At 49.5% G+C, this 27,444-nt stretch overlaps 1 pseudogene; it reads right to left on the reverse strand.

Moving 5' to 3' along the window:
* Positions 1 to 7,276: 7,276 nt before the first annotated feature.
* On the reverse strand, positions 7,277 to 27,017 carry LOC140367192 (uncharacterized; annotated as a pseudogene).
* Between the last annotated feature and the right edge of the window lie 427 nt (positions 27,018 to 27,444).

The following is a 27,444-nucleotide window of genomic DNA, read 5'->3' on the forward strand; positions in this document are numbered from 1 at the left end:
TTATCTTTCTGTTCCTAACTACTCTGACCATAAGCGATTTCGAAGAGGAACGTTTTAAGCCTGGACTTAAATGAAGAGACTGTGTCAGCATATTTAACATGGGTCGGGAGCTGATTCCATAACACAGGGGCTTGGTAGCTAAACGCTCTACCTCCTACAGTACTTTTAGAGACTCTTGGCACCACCAGAAGGCCGGCATTCTGAGAGCGAAGAGCTCTGTTTGGATGATATGGTTCTATAGCATCTTTGAGGTAGGATGGGGCCATGTCATTTATGGCTTTGTAGGTCAAGAGTAGAATTTTGAATTTGATTCTAGACTCGACGGGGAGCCAGTGAAGAGACTTCAGCACTGGCGTAATGTGCTCTCTTCTTTTTGTTCCTGTTAGTAATCTTGCTGCTGCATTTTGAACCAGTTGAAAGCTTTTTATGGAGCTTTTAGGACACGCTGCAAGCAGGGAGTTACAGTCTAATCTAGTCGTTACAAATGCATGGATAAGTTTTTCGGCATCACTTTTAGGCAGGATTCTTCTGATTTTGGCGATGTTGCGCAAATGGAAATAGGCTGTTTTACAAGCTTGATTTATATGAGCTTTAAATGAGAGCTCCTGGTCAAATAAGACTCCAAGGTTTCTTACAGTAGAACTGGAGGCTACACTGACATTGTCCAGTGTGACTATCTGCTCAGATAGAGCGTCTCGTAGATGCTTAGGGCCAAGCACAATGACCTCGGTTTTTTCAGGGTTAAGAAGCAGGTAGTTTAGTGTCATCCAGGTTTTTATCTCCTTCACACAAGTACTAAGTCTGTCTACTTGATCGCTCTGATCAGGTTTCATTGATAAATACAGCTGAGTGTCGTCTGCATAGCAGTGGAAGTTAATGTCATGCTTTCTGATAATGTTGCCTAATGGTAGCATATAAAGAGTAAACAGAATTGGACCGAGTACCGAACCCTGTGGCACACCGGGTTGCGTGTTCTTCATGTGTTGCGTGTTCTTCATGTGTTGCGTTTTCTTCATGTGAAGTGTGTTCTTCATGAGTTGCGTGTTCTTCATGTGAAGCGTGTTCTTCGTGTGTCGCGTGTTCTTCGTGAGTCGCGTGTTCTTCATGAGTTGCGTGTTCTTCGTGTGTCGCGTGTTCTTCATGAGTTGCGTGTTCTTCATGTGAAGTGTGTTCTTCATGAGTTGCGTTTTCTTCGTGTGTCGCGTGTTCTTCATGAGTTGCGTGTTCTTCATGTGAAGCGTGTTCTTCGTGTGTCGCGTGTTCTTCGTGTGTCGCGTGTTCTTCGTGTGTCGCGTGTCCATGAGTTGCGTGTTCTTCGTGTGTCGCGTGTTCTTCATGAGTTGCGTGTTCTTCTTGTGTCGCGTGTTCTTCGTGTGTCGCGTGTCCATGAGTTGCGTGTTCTTCGTGTGTCGCGTGTTCTTCATGAGTTGCGTGTTCTTCATGTGAAGTGTGTTCTTCGTGTGTCGCGTGTTCTTCGTGTGTCGCGTGTTCTTCATGAGTTGTTCTTCGTGTGTCGCGTGTTCTTCATGAGTCGCGTGTTCTTCGTGTGTCGCGTGTTCTTCATGAGTTGCGTGTTCTTCGTGTGTCGCGTGTTCTTCATGAGTTGCGTGTTATTCATGTGAAGCGTGTTCTTCATGAGTTGCGTGTTCTTCGTGTGTCGCGTGTTCTTCATGTGAAGCGTGTTCTTCATGTGAAGCGTGTTCTTCGTGTGTCGCGTGTTCTTCGTGTGTCGCGTGTTCTTCGTGTGTCGCGTGTCCATGAGTAGCGTGTTCTTCGTGTGTCGCGTGTTCTTCATGAGTTGCGTGTTCTTCATGTGAAGTGTGTTCTTCGTGTGTCTCGTGTTCTTCGTGTGTCGCGTGTTCTTCATGAGTTGTTCTTCGTGTGTCGCGTGTTCTTCATGAGTCGCGTGTTCTTCGTGTGTCGCGTGTTCTTCATGAATTGCGTGACCCTGTGTAGCGTGTTCTTCGTGTGTAGCGTGTTCTTCGTGTGTTGCGTGTTCTTCGTGTGTCGCTTGTTCTTTGTGTGTCGCGTGTCCATGAGTTGCGTGTTCTTCGTGTGTTGCGTGTTCTTCATGTGTTGCGTGTTCTTCGTGTGTAGCGTGTTCTTCATATGTTGCGTGTTCTTCATGAGTTGCGTGTTCTTCATGAGTCGCATGTTCTTCATGAGTCGCGTGTTCTTCGTGTGTCGCGTGTTCTTCATGTGTTGCCTGTTCTTCGTGTGTCGCGTGTTCTTCGTGTGTCGCGTGTTCTTCGTGAGTTGCGTGTTCTTCATGAGTTGCGCGTTCTTCACGTGTAGCGTGTTCATGTGTTGCGTGTTCTTCATGTGTTGCGTGTTCTTAATGTGTCGCATGTTCTTCAAGAGTTGTGTGTTCTTCATGTGTCGCGTTTTCTTCATGTGTCGCGTGTTCTTCGTGTGTCGCGTGTTCTTCGTGTGTCACGTGTTCTTCGTGTGTCGCGTGTTCTTTGTGTGTCGCGTGTCCATGAGTTGCGTGTTTTTCGTGTGTCGCGTGTTCTTCATGAGTTGCTTGTTCTTCATGTGAAGCGTGTTCTTCGTGTGTCGCGTGTTCTTCATGAATTGCGTGTCCCTGTGTAGCGTGTTCTTCGTGTGTCGCGTGTTCTTCGTGTGTCGCGTGTCCATGAGTTGCGTGTTTTTCGTGTGTCGCGTGTTCTTCATGATTTGCGTGTTCTTCATGTGAAGCGTGTTCATCGTGTGTCGCGTGTTCTTCGTGTGTCGCGTGTTCTTCGTGCGTCGCGTGTTCTTCGTGCGTCGCGTGTTGTTCGTGTGTCGCGTGTTCTTCATTAGTTGCGTGTTCTTCATGTGTAGCGTGTTCTTCGTGTGTAGCTTGTTCTTCGTGTGTAGCGTGTTCTTCGTGTGTCGCGTGTTCTTCGTGTGTCGCGTGTTCTTCATGAGTTGCGTGTTCTTCATGTGAAGCGTGTTCTTCGTGTGTCGCGTGTTCTTCGTGTGTCGCGTGTTCTTCGTGTGTCGCGTGTCCATGAGTTGCGTGTTCTTTGTGTGTCGCGTGTTCTTCATGAGTTGCGTTTTCTTCATGTGAAGCGTGTTCTTCGTGTGTCGCGTGTTCTTCGTGTGTTGCGGGTTCTTCGTGCGTCTCGTGTTCTTCGTGTGTCGCGTGTTCTTCGTGTGTCGCGTGTTCTTTTTGCGTCGCGTGTTCTTCATGTGTCGCGTGTTTTTCGTGTGTCGCGTGTTCATGTGTAGCGTGTTCTTCGTGTGTCGCGTGTTCTTCATGAGTTGCGTGTTGTTGTGTTCTTCATGTGTTGAGTGTTCTTCATGTGTTGCGTGTTCTTCATGAGTCGCGTGTTCTTCTTGAGTTGCGTTTTCTTCGTGTGTAGCGTGTTCTTCGTGTGTCCCCTGTTCTTCGTTTGTCGCGTGTTCTTCATGAGTTGCGTTTTCTTCATGTGTCGCGTGTTCTTCGTGTGTCGCCTGTTCTTCATGAGTTGCATGTTCTTCATATGTAGCGTGTTATTCTTGTGTAGGGTGTTCTTCATGTGTCGCGTGTTCTTCATGAGTTGCGTGTTCTTCATATGTAGCGTGTTATTCGTGTGTGTCGCGTGTTCATCATGTGTTGCGTGTTCTTCATTTGTCGCGTGTTCTTCATGTGTCGTGTGTTCATGTGTAGCGTGTTCTTCGTGTGTGTCGTGTGTTCATCATGTGTTGCGTGTTCTTCATTTGTCGCGTGTTCTTCATGAGTCGCGTGTTCTTCGTGTGTCGCGTGTTCTTCATGCGTTGCGTGTTCTTCATGAGTTGCGCGTTCTTCATGTGTTGCGTGTTCTGCATGAGTCGCATGTTCTTCATATGTTGCGTGTTCTTCATGAGTTGCGTGTTCTTCATGTGTCGCGTGTTCTTCATGAGTCGCGTGTTCTTCATGTGTTGCGTGTTCTTCATGAGTTGCGTGTTCTTCATGTGTCGCGTGTTCTTCATGAGTTGCGTGTCCTTCATGTGTCGCATGTTCTTCATGTGTTGCGTGTTCTTCATGTGTTGCGTGTTCTTCATGTGTTGCGTGTTCTTCATGTGTTGCGTTTTCTTCATGTGTCGCATGTTCTTCATGTGTTGCGTGTTCTTCATGTGTTGCGTGTTCTTCATGTGTTGCGTGTTCTTCATGTGTTGCGTTTTCTTCATGTGTTGCATGTTCTTCATGTGTTGCTTGTTCTTCATGTGTTGCGTGTTCTTCATGTGTTGCGTGTTCTTCATGTGTTGCGTGTTCTTCATGTGTTGCGTTTTCTTCATGTGTTGCTTGTTCTTCATGTGTTGCTTGTTCTTCATGTGTTGCGTGTTCTTCATGAGTCGCGTGTTATTCATGTGTCGCGTGTTCTTCATGAGTTGCGTGTTCTTCATGTGAAGTGTGTTCTTCGTGTGTCTCGTGTTCTTCGTGTGTCGCGTGTTCTTCATGAGTTGTTCTTCGTGTGTCGCGTGTTCTTCATGAGTCGCGTGTTCTTCGTGTGTCGCGTGTTCTTCATGAATTGCGTGACCCTGTGTAGCGTGTTCTTCGTGTGTAGCGTGTTCTTCGTGTGTTGCGTGTTCTTCGTGTGTCGCTTGTTCTTTGTGTGTCGCGTGTCCATGAGTTGCGTGTTCTTCGTGTGTTGCGTGTTCTTCATGTGTTGCGTGTTCTTCGTGTGTAGCGTGTTCTTCATATGTTGCGTGTTCTTCATGAGTTGCGTGTTCTTCATGAGTCGCATGTTCTTCATGAGTCGCGTGTTCTTCGTGTGTCGCGTGTTCTTCATGTGTTGCCTGTTCTTCGTGTGTCGCGTGTTCTTCGTGTGTCGCGTGTTCTTCGTGAGTTGCGTGTTCTTCATGAGTTGCGCGTTCTTCACGTGTAGCGTGTTCATGTGTTGCGTGTTCTTCATGTGTTGCGTGTTCTTAATGTGTCGCATGTTCTTCAAGAGTTGTGTGTTCTTCATGTGTCGCGTTTTCTTCATGTGTCGCGTGTTCTTCGTGTGTCGCGTGTTCTTCGTGTGTCACGTGTTCTTCGTGTGTCGCGTGTTCTTTGTGTGTCGCGTGTCCATGAGTTGCGTGTTTTTCGTGTGTCGCGTGTTCTTCATGAGTTGCTTGTTCTTCATGTGAAGCGTGTTCTTCGTGTGTCGCGTGTTCTTCATGAATTGCGTGTCCCTGTGTAGCGTGTTCTTCGTGTGTCGCGTGTTCTTCGTGTGTCGCGTGTCCATGAGTTGCGTGTTTTTCGTGTGTCGCGTGTTCTTCATGATTTGCGTGTTCTTCATGTGAAGCGTGTTCATCGTGTGTCGCGTGTTCTTCGTGTGTCGCGTGTTCTTCGTGCGTCGCGTGTTCTTCGTGCGTCGCGTGTTGTTCGTGTGTCGCGTGTTCTTCATTAGTTGCGTGTTCTTCATGTGTAGCGTGTTCTTCGTGTGTAGCTTGTTCTTCGTGTGTAGCGTGTTCTTCGTGTGTCGCGTGTTCTTCGTGTGTCGCGTGTTCTTCATGAGTTGCGTGTTCTTCATGTGAAGCGTGTTCTTCGTGTGTCGCGTGTTCTTCGTGTGTCGCGTGTTCTTCGTGTGTCGCGTGTCCATGAGTTGCGTGTTCTTTGTGTGTCGCGTGTTCTTCATGAGTTGCGTTTTCTTCATGTGAAGCGTGTTCTTCGTGTGTCGCGTGTTCTTCGTGTGTCGCGTGTTCTTCGTGTGTCGCGTGTCCATGAGTTGCGTGTTCTTTGTGTGTCGCGTGTTCTTCATGAGTTGCGTTTTCTTCATGTGAAGCGTGTTCTTCGTGTGTCGCGTGTTCTTCGTGTGTTGCGGGTTCTTCGTGCGTCTCGTGTTCTTCGTGTGTCGCGTGTTCTTCGTGTGTCGCGTGTTCTTTTTGCGTCGCGTGTTCTTCATGTGTCGCGTGTTTTTCGTGTGTCGCGTGTTCATGTGTAGCGTGTTCTTCGTGTGTCGCGTGTTCTTCATGAGTTGCGTGTTGTTGTGTTCTTCATGTGTTGAGTGTTCTTCATGTGTTGCGTGTTCTTCATGAGTCGCGTGTTCTTCTTGAGTTGCGTTTTCTTCGTGTGTAGCGTGTTCTTCGTGTGTCCCCTGTTTTTCGTTTGTCGCGTGTTCTTCATGAGTTGCGTTTTCTTCATGTGTCGCGTGTTCTTCGTGTGTCGCCTGTTCTTCATGAGTTGCATGTTCTTCATATGTAGCGTGTTATTCTTGTGTAGGGTGTTCTTCATGTGTCGCGTGTTCTTCATGAGTTGCGTGTTCTTCATATGTAGCGTGTTATTCGTGTGTGTCGCGTGTTCATCATGTGTTGCGTGTTCTTCATTTGTCGCGTGTTCTTCATGTGTCGTGTGTTCATGTGTAGCGTGTTCTTCGTGTGTGTCGTGTGTTCATCATGTGTTGCGTGTTCTTCATTTGTCGCGTGTTCTTCATGAGTCGCGTGTTCTTCGTGTGTCGCGTGTTCTTCATGCGTTGTGTGTTCTTCATGAGTTGCGCGTTCTTCATGTGTTGCGTGTTCTGCATGAGTCGCATGTTCTTCATATGTTGCGTGTTCTTCATGAGTTGCGTGTTCTTCATGTGTCGCGTGTTCTTCATGAGTCGCGTGTTCTTCATGTGTTGCGTGTTCTTCATGAGTTGCGTGTTCTTCATGTGTCGCGTGTTCTTCATGAGTTGCGTGTCCTTCATGTGTCGCATGTTCTTCATGTGTTGCGTGTTCTTCATGTGTTGCGTGTTCTTCATGTGTTGCGTGTTCTTCATGTGTTGCGTTTTCTTCATGTGTCGCATGTTCTTCATGTGTTGCGTGTTCTTCATGTGTTGCGTGTTCTTCATGTGTTGCGTGTTCTTCATGTGTTGCGTTTTCTTCATGTGTTGCATGTTCTTCATGTGTTGCTTGTTCTTCATGTGTTGCGTGTTCTTCATGTGTTGCGTGTTCTTCATGTGTTGCGTGTTCTTCATGTGTTGCGTTTTCTTCATGTGTTGCTTGTTCTTCATGTGTTGCTTGTTCTTCATGTGTTGCGTGTTCTTCATGAGTCGCGTGTTATTCATGTGTTGCGTGTTCTTCATGTGTTGCATGTTCTTCATATGTTGCGTGTTCTTCATGAGTCACGTGTTCTTCATGTGTTGCGTGTCCTTCATGTGTCGCATGTTCTTCATGTGTTGCGTGTTCTTCATGTGTCGCGTGTTCTTCATGTGTTGCGTTTTCTTCATGTGTTGCATGTTCTTCATGTGTTGCTTGTTCTTCATGTGTTGCGTTTTCTTCATGTGTTGCATGTTCTTCATGTGTTGCGTGTTCTTCATGTGTTGCGTGTTCTTCATGTGTTGCGTGTTCTTAATGTGTTGCGTGTTCTTCATGTGCTGCGTCTCCAGAGCCTAACTTGTCCGTCTGTTCCCGCCGACAGCAGTGTCTCCCCCTGGTGGTCGAAGCACACGCTGCACACCTGTCCAACATGGCCGCTCAACTCAGTCACATGACCCGAGCTCAGCCGCAGCACGTGCACCAGCCCGTCGCCCCCGGCAACAGCCACCTCCGCGCTCCCGCCGGGGCAGAAGTTCACCTTATTGGCTCCTGCGGCTGTGGTGTGGGCGGAGCCAAGCGGAGAGCGAAGAGTGCGAATATCCCAGAGGCTAACGACTCCACCGGCGTCACAGGAGGCTAAGACGCCACCTGCAGGAGAAACAGGGGTGTTACCTGTAGTGTAGTGGTTGTGTTACCTGTAGTGTAGTGGTTGTGTTACCTGTGGTGTAGTGGTTGTGTTACCTGTAGTGTAGTGGTTGTGTTACCTGTGGTGTAGTGGTTGTGTTACCTGTAGTGTAGTGGTTGTGTTACCTGTGGTGTAGTGGTTGTGTTACCTGTGGCGTCGGTGGTTGTGTTACCTGTGGTGTAGTGGTTGTGTTACCTGTAGTGTAGTGGTTGTGTTACCTGTGGTGTAGTGGTTGTGTTACCTGTGGTGTAGTGGTTGTGTTACCTGTGGTGTAGTGGTTGTGTTACCTGTAGTGTAGTGGTTGTGTTACCTGTGGTGTAGTGGTTGTGTTACCTGTAGTGTAGTGGTTGTGTTACCTGTGGTGTAGTGGTTGTGTTACCTGTGGTGTAGTGGTTGTGTTACCTGTGGTGTAGTGGTTGTGTTACCTGTGGTGTAGTGGTTGTGTTACCTGTAGTGTAGTGGTTGTGTTACCTGTGGTGTAGTGGTTGTGTTACCTGTAGTGTAGTGGTTGTGTTACCTGTGGTGTAGTGGTTGTGTTACCTGTGGTGTAGTGGTTGTGTTACCTGTGGTGTAGTGGTTGTGTTACCTGTAGTTTATTGGTTGTGTTACCTGTGGTGTAGTGGTTGTGTTACCTGTGGTGTAGTGGTTGTGTTACCTGTAGTGTAGTGGTTGTGTTACCTGTGGTGTAGTGGTTGTGTTACCTGTGGTGTAGTGGTTGTGTTACCTGTAGTGTAGTGGTTGTGTTACCTGTGGCGTCGGTGGTTGTGTTACCTGTAGTGTAGTGGTTGTGTTACCTGTGGTGTAGTGGTTGTGTTACCTGTGGTGTAGTGGTTGTGTTACCTGTGGCGTCGGTGGTTGTGTTACCTGTAGTGTAGTGGTTGTGTTACCTGTAGTGTAGTGGTTGTGTTACCTGTGGTGTAGTGGTTGTGTTACCTGTGGTGTAGTGGTTGTGTTACCTGTGGTGTAGTGGTTGTGTTACCTGTTGTGTAGTGGTTGTGTTACCTGTGGCGTCGGTGGTTGTGTTACCTGTGGTGTAGTGGTTGTGTTACCTTTGTGTAGTGGTTGTGTTACCTGTAGTGTAGTGGTTGTGTTACCTGTGGTGTAGTGGTTGTGTTACCTGTAGTGTAGTGGTTGTGTTACCTGTGGTGTAGTGGTTGTGTTACCTGTGGTGTAGTGGTTGTGTTACCTGTGGTGTAGTGGTTGTGTTACCTGTAGTGTAGTGGTTGTGTTACCTGTAGTGTAGTGGTTGTGTTACCTGTGGTGTAGTGGTTGTGTTACCTGTAGTGTAGTGGTTGTGTTACCTGTAGTGTAGTGGTTGTGTTACCTGTGGTGTAGTGGTTGTGTTACCTGTGGTGTAGTGGTTGTGTTACCTGTGGTGTAGTGGTTGTGTTACCTGTAGTGTAGTGGTTGTGTTACCTGTGGTGTAGTGGTTGTGTTACCTGTGGTGTAGTGGTTGTGTTACCTGTGGTGTAGTGGTTGTGTTACCTGTAGTGTAGTGGTTGTGTTACCTGTGGTGTAGTGGTTGTGTTACCTGTGGCGTCGGTGGTTGTGTTACCTGTAGTGTAGTGGTTGTGTTACCTGTGGTGTAGTGGTTGTGTTACCTGTGGTGTAGTGGTTGTGTTACCTGTGGTGTAGTGGTTGTGTTACCTGTGGTGTAGTGGTTGTGTTACCTGTAGTGTAGTGGTTGTGTTACCTGTAGTGTAGTGGTTGTGTTACCTGTGGTGTAGTGGTTGTGTTACCTGTGGTGTAGTGGTTGTGTTACCTGTGGTGTAGTGGTTGTGTTACCTGTTGTGTAGTGGTTGTGTTACCTGTGGCGTCGGTGGTTGTGTTACCTGTGGTGTAGTGGTTGTGTTACCTTTGTGTAGTGGTTGTGTTACCTGTAGTGTAGTGGTTGTGTTACCTGTAGTGTAGTGGTTGTGTTACCTGTGGTCTAGTGGTTGTGTTACCTGTGGTGTAGTGGTTGTGTTACCTGTGGTGTAGTGGTTGTGTTACCTGTAGTGTAGTGGTTGTGTTACCTGTGGTGTAGTGGTTGTGTTACCTGTAGTGTAGTGGTTGTGTTACCTGTAGTGTAGTGGTTGTGTTACCTGTGGTGTAGTGGTTGTGTTACCTGTGGTGTAGTGGTTGTGTTACCTGTGGTGTAGTGGTTGTGTTACCTGTAGTGTAGTGGTTGTGTTACCTGTGGTGTAGTGGTTGTGTTACCTGTGGTGTAGTGGTTGTGTTACCTGTGGTGTAGTGGTTGTGTTACCTGTGGTGTAGTGGTTGTGTTACCTGTGGTGTAGTGGTTGTGTTACCTGTGGTGTAGTGGTTGTGTTACCTGTGGCGTCGGTGGTTGTGTTACCTGTGGTGTAGTGGTTGTGTTACCTGTGGTGTAGTGGTTGTGTTACCTGTAGTGTAGTGGTTGTGTTACCTGTGGTGTAGTGGTTGTGTTACCTGTGGTGTAGTGGTTGTGTTACCTGTGGTGTAGTGGTTGTGTTACCTGTAGTGTAGTGGTTGTGTTACCTGTGGTGTAGTGGTTGTGTTACCTGTGGCGTCGGTGGTTGTGTTACCTGTAGTGTAGTGGTTGTGTTACCTGTGGTGTAGTGGTTGTGTTACCTGTGGTGTAGTGGTTGTGTTACCTGTGGTGTAGTGGTTGTGTTACCTGTGGTGTAGTGGTTGTGTTACCTGTAGTGTAGTGGTTGTGTTACCTGTGGTGTAGTGGTTGTGTTACCTGTGGTGTAGTGGTTGTGTTACCTGTGGCGTCGGTGGTTGTGTTACCTGTAGTGTAGTGGTTGTGTTACCTGTAGTGTAGTGGTTGTGTTACCTGTAGTGTAGTGGTTGTGTTACCTGTGGTGTAGTGGTTGTGTTACCTGTGGTGTAGTGGTTGTGTTACCTGTAGTGTAGTGGTTGTGTTACCTGTGGTGTAGTGGTTGTGTTACCTGTGGTGTAGTGGTTGTGTTACCTGTGGTGTAGTGGTTGTGTTACCTGTAGTGTAGTGGTTGTGTTACCTGTGGTGTAGTGGTTGTGTTACCTGTAGTGTAGTGGTTGTGTTACCTGTGGTGTAGTGGTTGTGTTACCTGTGGTGTAGTGGTTGTGTTACCTGTGGTGTAGTGGTTGTGTTACCTGTGGTGTAGTGGTTGTGTTACCTGTAGTGTAGTGGTTGTGTTACCTGTAGTGTAGTGGTTGTGTTACCTGTGGTGTAGTGGTTGTGTTACCTGTGGTGTAGTGGTTGTGTTACCTGTAGTGTAGTGGTTGTGTTACCTGTGGTGTAGTGGTTGTGTTACCTGTGGTGTAGTGGTTGTGTTACCTGTGGTGTAGTGGTTGTGTTACCTGTGGCGTCGGTGGTTGTGTTACCTGTGGTGTAGTGGTTGTGTTACCTGTAGTGTAGTGGTTGTGTTACCTGTGGTGTAGTGGTTGTGTTACCTGTAGTTTATTGGTTGTGTTACCTGTGGTGTAGTGGTTGTGTTACCTGTAGTGTAGTGGTTGTGTTACCTGTGGTGTAGTGGTTGTGTTACCTGTGGTGTAGTGGTTGTGTTACCTGTGGTGTAGTGGTTGTGTTACCTGTGGTGTAGTGGTTGTGTTACCTGTGGCGTCGGTGGTTGTGTTACCTGTGGTGTAGTGGTTGTGTTACCTGTAGTGTAGTGGTTGTGTTACCTGTGGTGTAGTGGTTGTGTTACCTGTAGTTTATTGGTTGTGTTACCTGTGGTGTAGTGGTTGTGTTACCTGTAGTGTAGTGGTTGTGTTACCTGTGGTGTAGTGGTTGTGTTACCTGTGGTGTAGTGGTTGTGTTACCTGTGGTGTAGTGGTTGTGTTACCTGTGGTGTAGTGGTTGTGTTACCTGTGGCGTCGGTGGTTGTGTTACCTGTAGTGTAGTGGTTGTGCTACCTGTAGTGTAGTGGTTGTGTTACCTGTGGTGTAGTGGTTGTGTTACCTGTGGTGTAGTGGTTGTGTTACCTGTGGCGTCGGTGGTTGTGTTACCTGTGGTGTAGTGGTTGTGTTACCTGTGGTGTAGTGGTTGTGTTACCTGTAGTGTAGTGGTTGTGTTACCTGTGGCGTCGGTGGTTGTGTTACCTGTAGTGTAGTGGTTGTGTTACCTGTGGTGTAGTGGTTGTGTTACCTGTGGTGTAGTGGTTGTGTTACCTGTGGTGTAGTGGTTGTGTTACCTGTAGTGTAGTGGTTGTGTTACCTGTGGTGTAGTGGTTGTGTTACCTGTGGCGTCGGTGGTTGTGTTACCTGTAGTGTAGTGGTTGTGTTACCTGTAGTGTATTGGTTGTGTTACCTGTGGTGTAGTGGTTGTGTTACCTGTGGTGTAGTGGTTGTGTTACCTGTGGTGTAGTGGTTGTGTTACCTGTTGTGTAGTGGTTGTGTTACCTGTGGCGTCGGTGGTTGTGTTACCTGTGGTGTAGTGGTTGTGTTACCTTTGTGTAGTGGTTGTGTTACCTGTAGTGTAGTGGTTGTGTTACCTGTGGTGTAGTGGTTGTGTTACCTGTAGTGTAGTGGTTGTGTTACCTGTGGTGTAGTGGTTGTGTTACCTGTGGTGTAGTGGTTGTGTTACCTGTGGTGTAGTGGTTGTGTTACCTGTAGTGTAGTGGTTGTGTTACCTGTAGTGTAGTGGTTGTGTTACCTGTGGTGTAGTGGTTGTGTTACCTGTGGTGTAGTGGTTGTGTTACCTGTGGTGTAGTGGTTGTGTTACCTGTAGTGTAGTGGTTGTGTTACCTGTGGTGTAGTGGTTGTGTTACCTGTGGTGTAGTGGTTGTGTTACCTGTGGCGTCGGTGGTTGTGTTACCTGTGGTGTAGTGGTTGTGTTACCTGTGGTGTAGTGGTTGTGTTACCTGTAGTGTAGTGGTTGTGTTACCTGTGGTGTAGTGGTTGTGTTACCTGTGGTGTAGTGGTTGTGTTACCTGTGGTGTAGTGGTTGTGTTACCTGTAGTGTAGTGGTTGTGTTACCTGTGGTGTAGTGGTTGTGTTACCTGTGGCGTCGGTGGTTGTGTTACCTGTAGTGTAGTGGTTGTGTTACCTGTGGTGTAGTGGTTGTGTTACCTGTGGTGTAGTGGTTGTGTTACCTGTGGTGTAGTGGTTGTGTTACCTGTGGTGTAGTGGTTGTGTTACCTGTAGTGTAGTGGTTGTGTTACCTGTGGTGTAGTGGTTGTGTTACCTGTGGTGTAGTGGTTGTGTTACCTGTAGTGTAGTGGTTGTGTTACCTGTGGTGTAGTGGTTGTGTTACCTGTGGTGTAGTGGTTGTGTTACCTTTGGCGTCGGTGGTTGTGTTACCTGTAGTTTAGTGGTTGTGTTACCTGTAGTGTAGTGGTTGTGTTACCTGTGGTGTAGTGGTTGTGTTACCTGTGGTGTAGTGGTTGTGTTACCTGTGGCGTCGGTGGTTGTGTTACCTGTAGTGTAGTGGTTGTGTTACCTGTAGTGTAGTGGTTGTGTTACCTGTGGTGTAGTGGTTGTGTTACCTGTGGTGTAGTGGTTGTGTTACCTTTGGCGTCGGTGGTTGTGTTACCTGTAGTGTAGTGGTTGTGTTACCTGTGGTGTAGTGGTTGTGTTACCTGTGGTGTAGTGGTTGTGTTACCTGTGGTGTAGTGGTTGTGTTACCTGTGGTGTAGTGGTTGTGTTACCTGTGGCGTCGGTGGTTGTGTTACCTGTGGTGTAGTGGTTGTGTTACCTGTAGTGTAGTGGTTGTGTTACCTGTGGTGTAGTGGTTGTGTTACCTGTAGTGTAGTGGTTGTGTTACCTGTGGTGTAGTGGTTGTGTTACCTGTAGTGTAGTGGTTGTGTTACCTGTGGTGTAGTGGTTGTGTTACCTGTGGTGTAGTGGTTGTGTTACCTGTGGTGTAGTGGTTGTGTTACCTGTAGTGTAGTGGTTGTGTTACCTGTGGTGTAGTGGTTGTGTTACCTGTGGTGTAGTGGTTGTGTTACCTGTGGTGTAGTGGTTGTGTTACCTGTGGTGTAGTGGTTGTGTTACCTGTGGTGTAGTGGTTGTGTTACCTGTGGTGTAGTGGTTGTGTTACCTGTGGTGTAGTGGTTGTGTTACCTGTGGTGTAGTGGTTGTGTTACCTGTAGTGTAGTGGTTGTGTTACCTGTAGTGTAGTGGTTGTGTTACCTGTGGTGTAGTGGTTGTGTTACCTGTGGCGTCGGTGGTTGTGTTACCTGTAGTGTAGTGGTTGTGTTACCTGTAGTGTAGTGGTTGTGTTACCTGTGGTGTAGTGGTTGTGTTACCTGTGGTGTAGTGGTTGTGTTATCTGTGGTGTAGTGGTTGTGTTACCTGTGGCGTCGGTGGTTGTGTTACCTGTAGTGTAGTGGTTGTGTTACCTGTAGTGTAGTGGTTGTGTTACCTGTTGTGTAGTGGTTGTGTTACCTGTGGTGTAGTGGTTGTGTTACCTGTAGTGTAGTGGTTGTGTTACCTGTGGTGTAGTGGTTGTGTTACCTGTGGTGTAGTGGTTGTGTTACCTGTAGTGTAGTGGTTGTGTTACCTGTGGTGTAGTGGTTGTGTTACCTGTAGTGTAGTGGTTTTGTTACCTGTGGTGTAGTGGTTGTGTTACCTGTAGTGTAGTGGTTGTGTTACCTGTAGTGTAGTGGTTGTGTTACCTGTGGTGTAGTGGTTGTGTTACCTGTGGTGTAGTGGTTTTGTTACCTGTGGTGTAGTGGTTGTGTTACCTGTAGTGTAGTGGTTGTGTTACCTGTAGTGTAGTGGTTGTGTTACCTGTAGTGTAGTGGTTGTGTTACCTGTAGTGTAGTGGTTGTGTTACCTGTTGTGTAGTGGTTGTGTTACCTGTGGTGTAGTGGTTGTGTTACCTGTGGTGTAGTGGTTGTGTTACCTGTAGTGTAGTGGTTGTGTTACCTGTGGTGTAGTTGTTGTGTTACCTGTGGTGTAGTGGTTGTGTTACCTGTTGTGTAGTGGTTGTGTTACCTGTGGTGTAGTGGTTGTGTTACCTGTGGTGTAGTGGTTGTGTTACCTGTTGTGTAGTGGTTGTGTTACCTGTGGTGTAGTGGTTGTGTTACCTGTGGTGTAGTGGTTGTGTTACCTGTAGTGTAGTGGTTGTGTTACCTGTGGTGTAGTGGTTGTGTTACCTGTGGTGTAGTGGTTGTGTTACCTGTAGTGTAGTGGTTGTGTTACCTGTGGTGTAGTGGTTGTGTTACCTGTGGCGTCGGTGGTTGTGTTACCTGTAGTGTAGTGGTTGTGTTACCTGTGGTGTAGTGGTTGTGTTACCTGTGGTGTAGTGGTTGTGTTACCTGTAGTGTAGTGGTTGTGTTACCTGTGGTGTAGTGGTTGTGTTACCTGTGGTGTAGTGGTTGTGTTACCTGTGGTGTAGTGGTTGTGTTACCTGTGGTGTAGTGGTTGTGTTACCTGTAGTGTTGTGGTTGTGTTACCTGTGGTGTCGTGGTTGTGTTACCTGTGGTGTCGTGGTTGTGTTACCTGTGGTGTAGTGGTTGTGTTACCTGTGGTGTAGTGGTTGTGTTACCTGTGGTGTCGTGGTTGTGTTACCTGTGGTGTAGTGGTTGTGTTACCTGTAGTGTTGTGGTTGTGTTACCTGTGGTGTCGTGGTTGTGTTACCTGTGGTGTAGTGGTTGTGTTACCTGTGGTGTCGTGGTTGTGTTACCTGTGGTGTAGTGGTTGTGTTACCTGTGGTGTAGTGGTTGTGTTACCTGTAGTGTAGTGGTTGTGTTACCTGTGGTGTAGTGGTTGTGTTACCTGTAGTGTAGTGGTTGTGTTACCTGTAGTGTTGTGGTTGTGTTACCTGTGGTGTAGTGGTTGTGTTACCTGTGGTGTAGTGGTTGTGTTACCTGTGGTGTAGTGGTTGTGTTACCTGTGGTGTCGTGGTTGTGTTACCTGTAGTGTAGTGGTTGTGTTACCTGTGGTGTAGTGGTTGTGTTACCTGTGGCGTCGGTGGTGCAGTTGTTGACGGCGCTCTGATGACCTTTGATCTCCCGCTGACACGCCCTCGCTCGCTCGTCCCACAGGACCAACGTCCCGTTGCGGCCTGAGCTCAGCAGAAAGTGTTCGTCGTGGGGAATGCACGGAGCTGACGGCGTTTCCGTGGCGACGCAGCGTGAGGGCGTGGCCGGTGGGCAGGTCCCAGAGGCGGACTGTGCGGTCTGAAGAGGCGGAGGCGACGCGGAGGCCGGAGCGGTGGAAGGAGCAGCCCCAGGTGGAGCTAAGGTGTCCCGGCAGAGACAGGAGACAGCGCCCCCTGTGGAGCTCCCACACGCGCACCTTTACTGGACACATGAAAGGTCCTTCAGACGCGCACCTGAACTGTACACATGAAAGGTCCTTCAGACGCGCACCTGAACTGTACATATGAAAGGTCCTTCAGACGCGCACCTGAACTGAACACATGAAAGGTCCTTCAGACGCGCACCTGAACTGGACACGTGAAAGGTCCTTCAGACGCGCACCTGAACTGTACATATGAAAGGTCCTTCAGACGCGCACCTGAACTGTACACATGAAAGGTCCTTCAGACGCGCACCTGAACTGTACACATGAAAGGTTCTTCAGACGCTTCACGTGTTCGTTAGTAACGCGATAAGGTTTGACCAATCAACACAAAGATGGTTCATATAAAGAGAGAATAAAAGAGGGCCTAAGATGGAGCCCTGAGGTCTTCCTTTGGACACGTTTGAATGATGATGATTGACTTCCCTTGGGTCATGAGTGACTCACACTGACCCTCTGGACACGAACACATTTTTTTAAGGTAAGCCACGTAGGTGTGGTCTGGAGGCGAGGCCTGGAGGCGGTTGCGAGCGAACGGGGGCGAACGTGTCGGGGCGAACATGTCGGGGCGAACGTGTCGGGGCGAACGTGTCGGGGCGAACATGTCGGGGCGAACGTGTCGGGGCGAACGTGTCGGGGCGAACATGTCGGGGCGAACGTGTCAGGGCGAACATGTCGGAGTGAACGTGTCGGGGCGAACATGTCGGAGCGAACGTGTCGGGGCGAACGTGTCGGGGCGAACATGTCGGAGCAAACGTGTCGGGGCGAACGTGTCGGGGCGAACATGTTGGAGTGAACGTGTCGGAACGAACGTGTCGGGGCGAACGTGTCGGGGCGAACATGTCGGAGCGAACGTGTCGGGGCGAACGTGTCGGGGCGAACGTGTCGGAGCGAACGTGTCGGGGCGAACATGTCGGAGCGAACGTGTCGGAGCGAACGTGTCGGAGCGAACGTGTCGGGGCGAACGTGTCGGGGCGAACGTGTCGGGGCGAACGTGTCGGAGCGAACGTGTCGGGGCGAACGTGTCGGGGCGAACATGTCGGAGTGAACGTGTCGGGGCGAACATGTCGGAGTGAACGTGTCGGGGCGAACGTGTCGGGGCGAACATGTCGGGGCGAACGTGTCGGAGCGAACGTGTCGGGGCGAACATGTCGGAGCGAACGTGTCGGGGCGAACGTGTCGGGGCGAACGTGTCGGGGCGAACGTGTCGGAACGAACGTGTCGGGGCGAACGTGTCGGGGCGAACGTGTCGGGGCGAACATGTCGGAGTGAACGTGTCGGAACGAACGTGTCGGAGTGAACGTGTCGGAACGAACGTGTCGGGGCGAACGTGTCGGAGTGAACGTGTCGGGGCGAACATGTCGGAGCGAACTTGTCGGGGCGAACATGTCGGAGTGAACGTGTCGGGACGAACGTGTCCGGGCGAACGTGTCAGAGTGAACGTGTCGGGGCGAACGTGTCGGGGCGAACATGTCGGAGTGAACGTGTCGGGGCGAACATGTCGGAGTGAACGTGTCGGGACGAACGTGTCCGGGCGAACGTGTCAGAGTGAACGTGCCGAGGCGTCGCCGCTGGTCGTGGCAAGTCTGTCTCCGTCTGGACTGAAGGTGCAGCTCGTCAGCCAATCAGAGTGTCCCTCTCCAGAAAGCAGCAGCGCCCCCACCTGGACACACGGCACGTTTACTCAGAAACACTTTCACAGGCAACATTACAGCTAACGGTTCATTTAAGTTTTATCCATAATCACGGCTAACGTTAGCGATGTTACAGCTAACGTTAGCCACGTTACAGCTAGCGGTTAATTTGTGTTGTGTCCAGTTTGCTGCTATTTTCCCCACTCTCCCAATGCATTGTGGTCTATACTGACCCTTAGTGACCAGCGCTGGACACTATTTTTCACCTCCTGGACATTCGAACAGCATTCAAAATGTAATGATGCATGAATAGCGCCCTCTGTCGGACCATGTGAGCATGACAGCTGTGATGTTCTTTTCCTTATAGACTTTGTTGTTGAAGCGTTCTGATTGGTCCAGTCGCTTACCTTCTCCTCATTGGTCGGCAGGGCCCACAGTCTCCACGTGTGGTCGTCGCTGCTCGAGGCCAGGAGACGTCTGCTTGTGTGGATTTCCACGTTGCTGATTGGCTGGTGATGGGCTCTGATGGAACACCACAGAATGAAGTGGGCGGGACCTTTCCGCTCCTCACAGCTCCGCCTTTGCCCTTCGCTGCTCGTACGTTGACTTTGTTTAACTTTAGTTTGATTTGTGTCCGTTCTGACTGAAACGTCTCTGGATCTGACGCTTCTCTCTTCGTTTCCGAGTTCTGAGCCGTCGTTCTTTGTTCCACTTGAACCTGAAAAAGGAAACGAAACGTTCAAACACAGGCCCTAAAACCACCGAGACTCTAGACTCACTTTGCACCTGTAACTGACAAAACTGTCCATGAGATCATCACAGTCTAAGTTCATCTACAGCTGCTCCATGTGTCACCTCCAGATTTATAAAGTCTGTGTTTGCATCACTCACATAGTTAAAGCTTCAATCTGGAACATTCCCAATGTCTTTGAAAACTGCGATAATAAAGCCTCTGCTAAAGAAGAGCAGGGGAGGGGTCAGAGGTCAGGGGGGAGGGGTCAGGGGGAGGGGTCAGGGGGAGGGGTCAGGGGGAGGGGTCAGGGGGAGTGGCAGTACTGAGTCATGACCGGTCCATCTATAATCTGACATTTTGGGACAAAGTCATTAGATGTTTTTCAGGTTTTAGAGCTGCTGTTGTCATGGTGACTGAGACTGCTGTTGTCATGGTGAGACTGCTGTTGTCATGGTGACTGAGACTGCTGTTGTCATGGTGACTGAGACTGCTGTTGTCATGGTGAGACTGCTGTTGTCATGGTGACTGAGACTGCTGTTGTCATGGTGACTGAGACTGCTGTTGTCATGGTGAGACTGCTGTTGTCATGGTGACTGAGACTGCTGCTGTCATAGTGACTGAGACTGCTGTTGTCATGGTGAGACTGCTGTTGTCATGGTGACTGAGACTGCTGCTGTCATGGTGACTGAGACTGCTGTTGTCATGGTGACTGAGACTGCTCTTGTCATGGTGACTGAGACTGCTGTTGTCATGGTGAGACTGCTGTTGTCATGGTGACTGAGACTGCTGTTGTCATGGTGACTGAGACTGCTGTTGTCATGGTGACTGAGACTGCTGTTGTCATGGTGAGACTGCTGTTGTCATGGTGACTGAGACTGCTGTTGTCATGGTGAGACTGCTGTTGTCATGGTGACTGAGACTGCTGTTGTCATGGTGAGACTGCTGTTGTCATGGTGACTGAGACTGCTGCTGTCATAGTGACTGAGACTGCTGTTGTCATGGTGAGACTGCTGTTGTCATGGTGACTGAGACTGCTGCTGTCATGGTGACTGAGACTGCTGTTGTCATGGTGACTGAGACTGCTCTTGTCATGGTGAGACTGCTGTTGTCATGGTGACTGAGACTGCTATTGTCATGGTGAGACTGCTGTTGTCATGGTGACTGAGACTGCTGCTGTCATGTGACTGAGACTGCTGTTGTCATGGTGACTAAGACTGCTGCTGTCATGTGACTGAGACTGCTGTTGTCATGGTGACTGAGACTGCTGTTGTCATGGTGACTAAGACTGCTGCTGTCATGTGACTGAGACTGCTGTTGTCATGGTGACTGAGACTGCTGTTGTCATGGTGACTAAGACTGCTGCTGTCATGTGACTGAGACTGCTGTTGTCATGGTGACTGAGACTGCTGTTGTCATGGTGACTGAGACTGCTGTTGTCATGGTGACTGAGACTGCTGTTGTCATGGTGACTGAGACTGCTGTTGTCATGGTGAGACTGCTGTTGTCATGGTGACTGAGACTGCTGCTGTCATTGTGACTGAGACTGCTGTTGTCATGGTGACTGAGACCGCTGTTGTCATGGTGACTGAGACTGCTGTTGTCATGGTGAGACTGCTGTTGTCATGGTGACTGAGACTGCTGCTGTCATTGTGACTGAGACTGCTGTTGTCATGGTGACTGAGGCCGCTGTTGTCATGGTGACTGAGACTGCTGTTGTCATGGTGACTAAGACTGCTGCTGTCATGTGACTGAGACTGCTGTTGTCATGGTGACTGAGACTGCTGTTGTCATGGTGACTAAGACTGCTGCTGTCATGTGACTGAGACTGCTGTTGTCATGGTGACTGAGACTGCTGTTGTCATGGTGACTGAGACTGCTGTTGTCATGGTGACTGAGACCGCTGTTGTCATGGTGACTGAGACTGCTGTTGTCATGGTGAGACTGCTGTTGTCATGGTGACTGAGACTGCTGTTGTCATGGTGACTGAGACTGCTGTTGTCATGGTGAGACTGCTGTTGTCATGGTGACTGAGACTGCTGTTGTCATGGTGACTGAGACTGCTGTTGTCATGGTGAGACTGCTGTTGTCATGGTGACTGAGACTGCTGTTGTCATGGTGACTGAGACTGCTGTTGTCATGGTGAGACTGCTGTTGTCATGGTGACTGAGACTGCTGCTGTCATAGTGACTGAGACTGCTGTTGTCATGGTGAGACTGCTGTTGTCATGGTGACTGAGACTGCTGCTGTCATGGTGACTGAGACTGCTGTTGTCATGGTGACTGAGACTGCTCTTGTCATGGTGACTGAGACTGCTGTTGTCATGGTGAGACTGCTGTTGTCATGGTGACTGAGACTGCTGTTGTCATGGTGAGACTGCTGTTGTCATGGTGACTGAGACTGCTGCTGTCATGTGACTGAGACTGCTGTTGTCATGGTGACTGAGACTGCTGTTGTCATGGTGACTGAGACTGCTGTTGTCATGGTGACTGAGACTGCTGTTGTCATGGTGAGACTGCTGTTGTCATGGTGACTGAGACTGCTGTTGTCATGGTGACTGAGACTGCTGTTGTCATGGTGAGACTGCTGTTGTCATGGTGACTGAGACTGCTGCTGTCATAGTGACTGAGACTGCTGTTGTCATGGTGAGACTGCTGTTGTCATGGTGACTGAGACTGCTGCTGTCATGGTGACTGAGACTGCTGTTGTCATGGTGACTGAGACTGCTCTTGTCATGGTGAGACTGCTGTTGTCATGGTGACTGAGACTGCTATTGTCATGGTGAGACTGCTGTTGTCATGGTGACTGAGACTGCTGCTGTCATGTGACTGAGACTGCTGTTGTCATGGTGACTAAGACTGCTGCTGTCATGTGACTGAGACTGCTGATGTCATGGTGACTGAGACTGCTGTTGTCATGGTGACTAAGACTGCTGCTGTCATGTGACTGAGACTGCTGTTGTCATGGTGACTGAGACTGCTGTTGTCATGGTGACTGAGACTGCTGTTGTCATGGTGACTGAGACCGCTGTTGTCATGGTGACTGAGACTGCTGTTGTCATGGTGAGACTGCTGTTGTCATGGTGACTGAGACTGCTGCTGTCATTGTGACTGAGACTGCTGTTGTCATGGTGACTGAGACCGCTGTTGTCATGGTGACTGAGACTGCTGTTGTCATGGTGAGACTGCTGTTGTCATGGTGACTGAGACTGCTGCTGTCATTGTGACTGAGACTGCTGTTGTCATGGTGACTGAGACCGCTGTTGTCATGGTGACTGAGACTGCTGTTGTCATGGTGAGACTGCTGTTGTCATGGTGACTGAGACCGCTCTTGTCAAGGTGACAAATGACATCCTCCTGAACACTGACACGGGCAAAGCCTCAGTCTTAATTCTGTTAGATCTGATGCTGCTTTTGACACTGTCCATCATGGGACCCTCTTAAAGAGACTAGAGGACAGGGTGGGACCCTCTTAAAGAGACTAGAGGACAGGGTGGGACCCTCTTACAGAGACTAGAGGACAGGGTGGGACCCTCTTACAGAGACTAGAGGACAGGGTGGGACCCTCTTACAGAGACTAGAGGACAGGGTGGGACCCTCTTACAGAGACTAGAGGACTGGGTGGGACCCTCTTACAGAGACTAGAGGACAGGGTGGGACCCTCTTACAGAGACTAGAGGACTGGGTGGGACCCTCTTACAGAGACTAGAGGACAGGGTGGGACCCTCTTACAGAGACTAGAGGACAGGGTGGGACACTCTTACAGAGACTAGAGGACAGGGTGGGACCCTCTTACAGAGACTAGAGGACAGGGTGGGACCCTCTTACAGAGACTAGAGGACAGGGTGGGACCCTCTTACAGAGACTAGAGGACAGGGTGGACATCACTGGCCCCGCCCTAAACTGGTTAAGGTCCTATCTGGAAGACAGGAAGTACTTTGTGTCTCAGACCACAAGGGTCAGTCCTGGGACCTCTTCTGTTCAGCCTCTACATCAGGGGTCGGGAAGAGCCATGAAAGCAAAAACATTGGAAATGTGTTTCAGTGAGAGCCACATCATATATTTTAAAAGTGAATTGAACTAAATGTCAGTATAATAAGTATATTAATATAGTATAATAATGTTGTTATAATACTCAGCATTAATGCCACTTCTGGTGCTGCATGGATTTTCTGATGTCTTTGTAGTCTTGTTGGTACTTGGTGAGGTTCAGCTTCATGAAAGCGTTGAGGCTTTCGCCCGTTAAACGTGATCGTAGGTTGGACTCGATGTTTTTAAGATGTGAGAATGACTCGCCAACTCCACTTTGTGTCTGTGATTCTTGAACTTATTAAGCCACATGTGTGAGACACTGACGGAGACACCAGGACACTCAGGTCCTCTGTGTTCAGTGAACACTCGTTTGGACGAGTGTGATGAACTTCAAAAGACGAGTGTGCTCACGACATTCTCCAGAGCCAGACTGGTTGGAGCTCACTTGCTGTGCGTTCATCTTTAAATTGTTTTACTTGTTTTCTAAAGAAAACACTGTATTTCCAACGCTCTGCATTTTCACGTTGAGCTGGTTCAGATGCTCAGTCAAATTTACGAGATATTAAAACACGAGGAGCGGCTCAGTTTAGGATAGCTCAGTTTAGGATAGCTCATTTTAGGATAGCTCAGTTTAGGATAGCTCAGTTTAGGATAGCTCAGTTTGGGATTTATATATTTTATCTTACTAACGTATCATGTATTTTGCTTAACATTTAGTTTGCTTCAAAGTCTAAGAAGTGATTCTAAGAGTGTGAGCTGTGCAGACGGAGCAGTTTCTCATGAAAGACGAGAACAGATGAAATTCCTTACTTGCTTAGCAACGACAACTAACGAACCAGGACTAACGAACCAGGACTAACGAACCAGGACTAACGAACCAGGACTAACGAACCAGGACTAACTACCTGATAGCTTCACTACAACCGTCCATGTCAACAGTGTAAAGTGCTGAGATGTATTATAAGTGTGGGCGAGTGACCTGTATGTGTCCTGTATGTGACCTTTATGTGACCTGTATGTGACCTTTATGTGACCTGTATGTGACCTGTATCAGTGACCTTTATGTGACCTGTATGTGACCTGTATGTGACCTTTATGTGACCTGTACGTGACCTGTATCAGTGACCTTTATGTGACCTGTATGTGACCTGTATGTGACCTTTATGTGACCTGTATGTGACCTGTATCAGTGACCTTTATGTGACCTGTATGTGACCTGTATGTGACCTTTATGTGACCTGTACGTGACCTGTATCAGTGACCTTTATGTGACCTGTATGTGACCTGTATGTGACCTTTATGTGACCTGTACGTGACCTGTATCAGTGACCTTTATGTGACCTGTATGTGACCTGTATGTGACCTTTATGTGTCCTGTATGTGACCTGTATCAGTGACCTTTATGTGACCTGTATGTGACCTGTATGTGACCTGTATGTGACCTGTATGTGACCTGTATCAGTGTCCTGTATGTGTCCTGTATGTGACCTGTATCAGTGACCTTTATGTGACCTGTATGTGACCTGTATGTGACCTGTATGTGACCTGTATCAGTGACCTGTATGTGACCTGTATGTGACCTGTATGTGACCTGTATGTGACCTGTATCAGTGACCTGTATGTGACCTGTATGTGACCTGTATGTGACCTTTATGTGACCTGTATGTGACCTGTATGTGACCTGTATGTGACCTTTATGTGACCTGTATGTGACCTGCATGTGTCCTGTATGTGACCTGTATGTGACCTGTATGTGACCTTTATGTGACCTGTATGTGACCTGCATGTGTCCTGTATGTGACCTGTATGTGACCTGTATGTGACCTGTATGTGACCTGTATGTGACCTGTATGTGACCTGTATGTGACCTGTATCAGTGACCTGTATGTGACCTGTATGTGACCTTTATGTGACCTGTATGTGACCTGCATGTGTCCTGTATGTGACCTGCATGTGACCTGTATGTGACCTGTCCACTTAGGGGCTGGTTAATGTGTAACTATCGTATGGTCCTTAATAAAAGGAAGGTGGACGGAGGAGACGGGCAGAGCTGTGTGGACTGTCCAGTGTGTGGACTGTCCAGTGTGTGGACTGGACTGTCCAGTGTGTGGACTGTCCAGTGTGTGGACTGGACTGTCCAGTGTGTGAACTGTCCAGTGTGTGGACTGTCCAGTGTGTGGACTGTCCAGTGTGTGGACTGTCCAGTGTGTGGACTGGACTGTCCAGTGTGTGGACTGTCCAGTGTGTGAACTGTCCAGTGTGTGAACTGTCCAGTGTGTGGACTGTCCAGTGTGTGGACTGTCCAGTGTGTGAACTGTCCAGTGTGTGAACTGTCCAGTGTGTGGACTGTCCAGTGTGTGGACTGTCCAGTGTGTGGACTGTCCAGTGTGTGGACCATATGGATGGTCTAAACTTCTTATTTCTTGTAATGTTGTCTTCCTTGACACGCAGTGGGTGGATGCTCCACCCACTGCTTGTCAAGGAAGACAACATGTGACCTATCAGCATGCTGCTGATAGGTCACATGTTCACTGCGTGTCATGTGACCTAACACAATGATGCAGACCAGTCAGATCTATGTTTCACTGTCACTGGTGAATATGGACCTGTCACTGCATCCAACAGATCAGTGTGTGAAACTCCCTGACCTCTGACCCCTGCACTCACCTGACCTGACCTCTCGCCGTTGTAGCTCCGCCTCTCTCTTTATCTGCTGCGTTTCCATGGTGACTAGCGTCCTGGCCCGGAGCGCGGTCTGGTGTGCTCGGGTCAGTCCGGTCAGTGCAGGTCCGAGTCGCTGCTGATGCTCCTTCAGCTGAGCGGCGTCTGCGCACAGCGCCCCCTTCTGGCCCTCCGCACACTCGCTCTGGGCACGGTGGAAGTCTCGCTCGTGCAGGAGATGCAGCACAGTCTGGTTCAGATCCAAGAACCGGCCCCGCAGAAGCCCCACCTCCTCACGCACCCGCGCCAGCTCCGATTGGAGAAGAGTCTGCTGCGTCAGAGCGTCAGGGGCCAATCTGAGGATCCACACCAGGTGTGAACATCTGGTTATGGCTCTAGTGCGTGTGAGGGGCGTGGCTAAAGCTAGTGTGTGTGTGAGGGGCGTGGCTAAAGCTAGTGTGTGAGGGGCGTGGCTATAGCTAGTGTGTGTGAGGGGCGTGGCTAAAGCTAGTGTGTGTGTGAGGGGCGTGGCTAAAGCTAGTGTGTGTGTGAGGGGCGTGGCTAAAGCTAGTCTGTGAGGGGCGTGGCTATAGCTAGTGTGTGTGAGGGGCGTGGCTAAAGCTAGTGTGTGAGGGGCGTGGCTATAGCTAGTGTGTGTGAGGGGCGTGGCTAAAGCTAGTGTGTGAGGGGCGTGGCTAAAGCTAGTTTGTGAGGGGCGTGGCTAAAGCTAGTTTGTGAGGGGCGTGGCTAAAGCTAGTGTGTGAGGGGCGTGGCTAAAGCTAGTGTGAGGGGCGTGGCTAAAGCTAGTGTGTGAGGGGCGTGGCTAAAGCTAGTGTGTGTGAGGGGCGTGGCTAAAGCTAGTGTGTGTGAGGGGCGTGGCTAAAGCTAGTGTGTGTGTGAGGGGCGTGGCTAAAGCTAGTGTGTGTGTGAGGGGCGTGGCTAAAGCTAGTGTGTGAGGGGCGTGGCTATAGCTAGTGTGTGTGAGGGGCGTGGCTAAAGCTAGTGTGTGAGGGGCGTGGCTATAGCTAGTGTGTGTGAGGGGCGTGGCTAAAGCTAGTGTGTGAGGGGCGTGGCTAAAGCTAGTTTGTGAGGGGCGTGGCTAAAGCTAGTGTGTGAGGAGCGTGGCTAAAGCTAGTGTGTGTGAGGGGCGTGGCTAAAGCTAGTGTGAGGGGCGTGGCTAAAGCTAGTGTGTGAGGGGCGTGGCTAAAGCTAGTGTGTGTGAGGGGCGTGGCTAAAGCTAGTGTGTGCGAGGGGCGTGGCTAAAGCTAGTTTGTGAGGGGCGTGGCTAAAGCTAGTGTGTGTGAGGGGCGTGGCTAAAGCTAGTGTTTGAGGGGCGTGGCTAAAGCTAGTGTGTGAGGGGCGTGGCTAAAGCTAGTTTGTGAGGGGCGTGGCTAAAGCTAGTTTGTGAGGGGCGTGGCTAAAGCTAGTGTGTGTGAGGGGCGTGGCTAAAGCTAGTGTTTGAGGGGCGTGGCTAAAGCTAGTGTGTGAGGGGCGTGGCTAAAGCTAGTGTGTGTGAGGGGCGTGGCTAAAGCTAGTGTTTGAGGGGCGTGGCTAAAGCTAGTGTGTGAGGGGCGTGGCTAAAGCTAGTTTGTGAGGGGCGTGGCTAAAGCTAGTGTGTTTGAGGGGCGTGGCTAAAGCTAGTGTGTGAGGGGCGTGGCCCTTTAAGCTGGTCTCTTAAATGTCTCTTGATCGTATAAATGTTTTCATGATCCGTGTCGTCTCAATGGCACTCGCCCGGTTAAAGGTCAATCATGACTCACCCTTGACGAGTCGGGTCCTGGTTCTGGCGCCGCTCTCGCTGGAAACAGTCCAGAGTCCGGACTAAACCGTGTCTCAGGAGGAAGTTCTGCAGGAAGTCGTCCACTGACTCTGGAATCGCACCCACAATCCTCGGCTGTTCCCTGAAACACACAGAACGCTGGGACCTGACCCTGCAGCTGATCACAGAACACTGGGACCTGACCCTGCAGCTGCTCACAGAACACTCTGATCTGACCCTGCAGCTGATCACAGAACGCTGGGATCTGACCCTGCAGCTGATCACAGAACGCTCTGATCTGACCCTGCAGCTGATCACAGAACGCTCTGATCTGACCCTGCAGCTGATCACAGAACGCTCTGATCTGACCCTGCATCTGATCACAGAACGCTCTGATCTGACCCTGCAGCTGATCACAGAACGCTCTGATCTGACCCTGCAGCTGATCACAGAACGCTCTGATCTGACCCTGCAGCTGATCACAGAACGCTCTGATCTGACCCTGCAGCTGATCACAGAACGCTCTGATCTAACCCTGCAGCTGATCACAGAACGCTCTGATCTGACCCTGCAGCTGATCACAGAACGCTGGGATCTGACCCTGCAGCTGATCACAGAACGCTCTGATCTGACCCTGCAGCTGATCACAGAACGCTCTGATCTGACCCTGCAGCTGATCACAGAACGCTCTGATCTGACCCTGCAGCTGATCACAGAACGCTCTGATCTGACCCTGCAGCTGATCACAGAACGCTCTGATCTGACCCTGCAGCTGATCACAGAACGCTCTGATCTGACCCTGC

This window comes from Eucyclogobius newberryi, unplaced genomic scaffold (genome assembly GCF_026437365.1).
Source record: "Eucyclogobius newberryi isolate DKJ021-1_F unplaced genomic scaffold, fEucNew1.0.hap1 SCAF_2, whole genome shotgun sequence".
Lineage (NCBI taxonomy): Eukaryota > Metazoa > Chordata > Actinopteri > Gobiiformes > Gobiidae > Eucyclogobius > Eucyclogobius newberryi.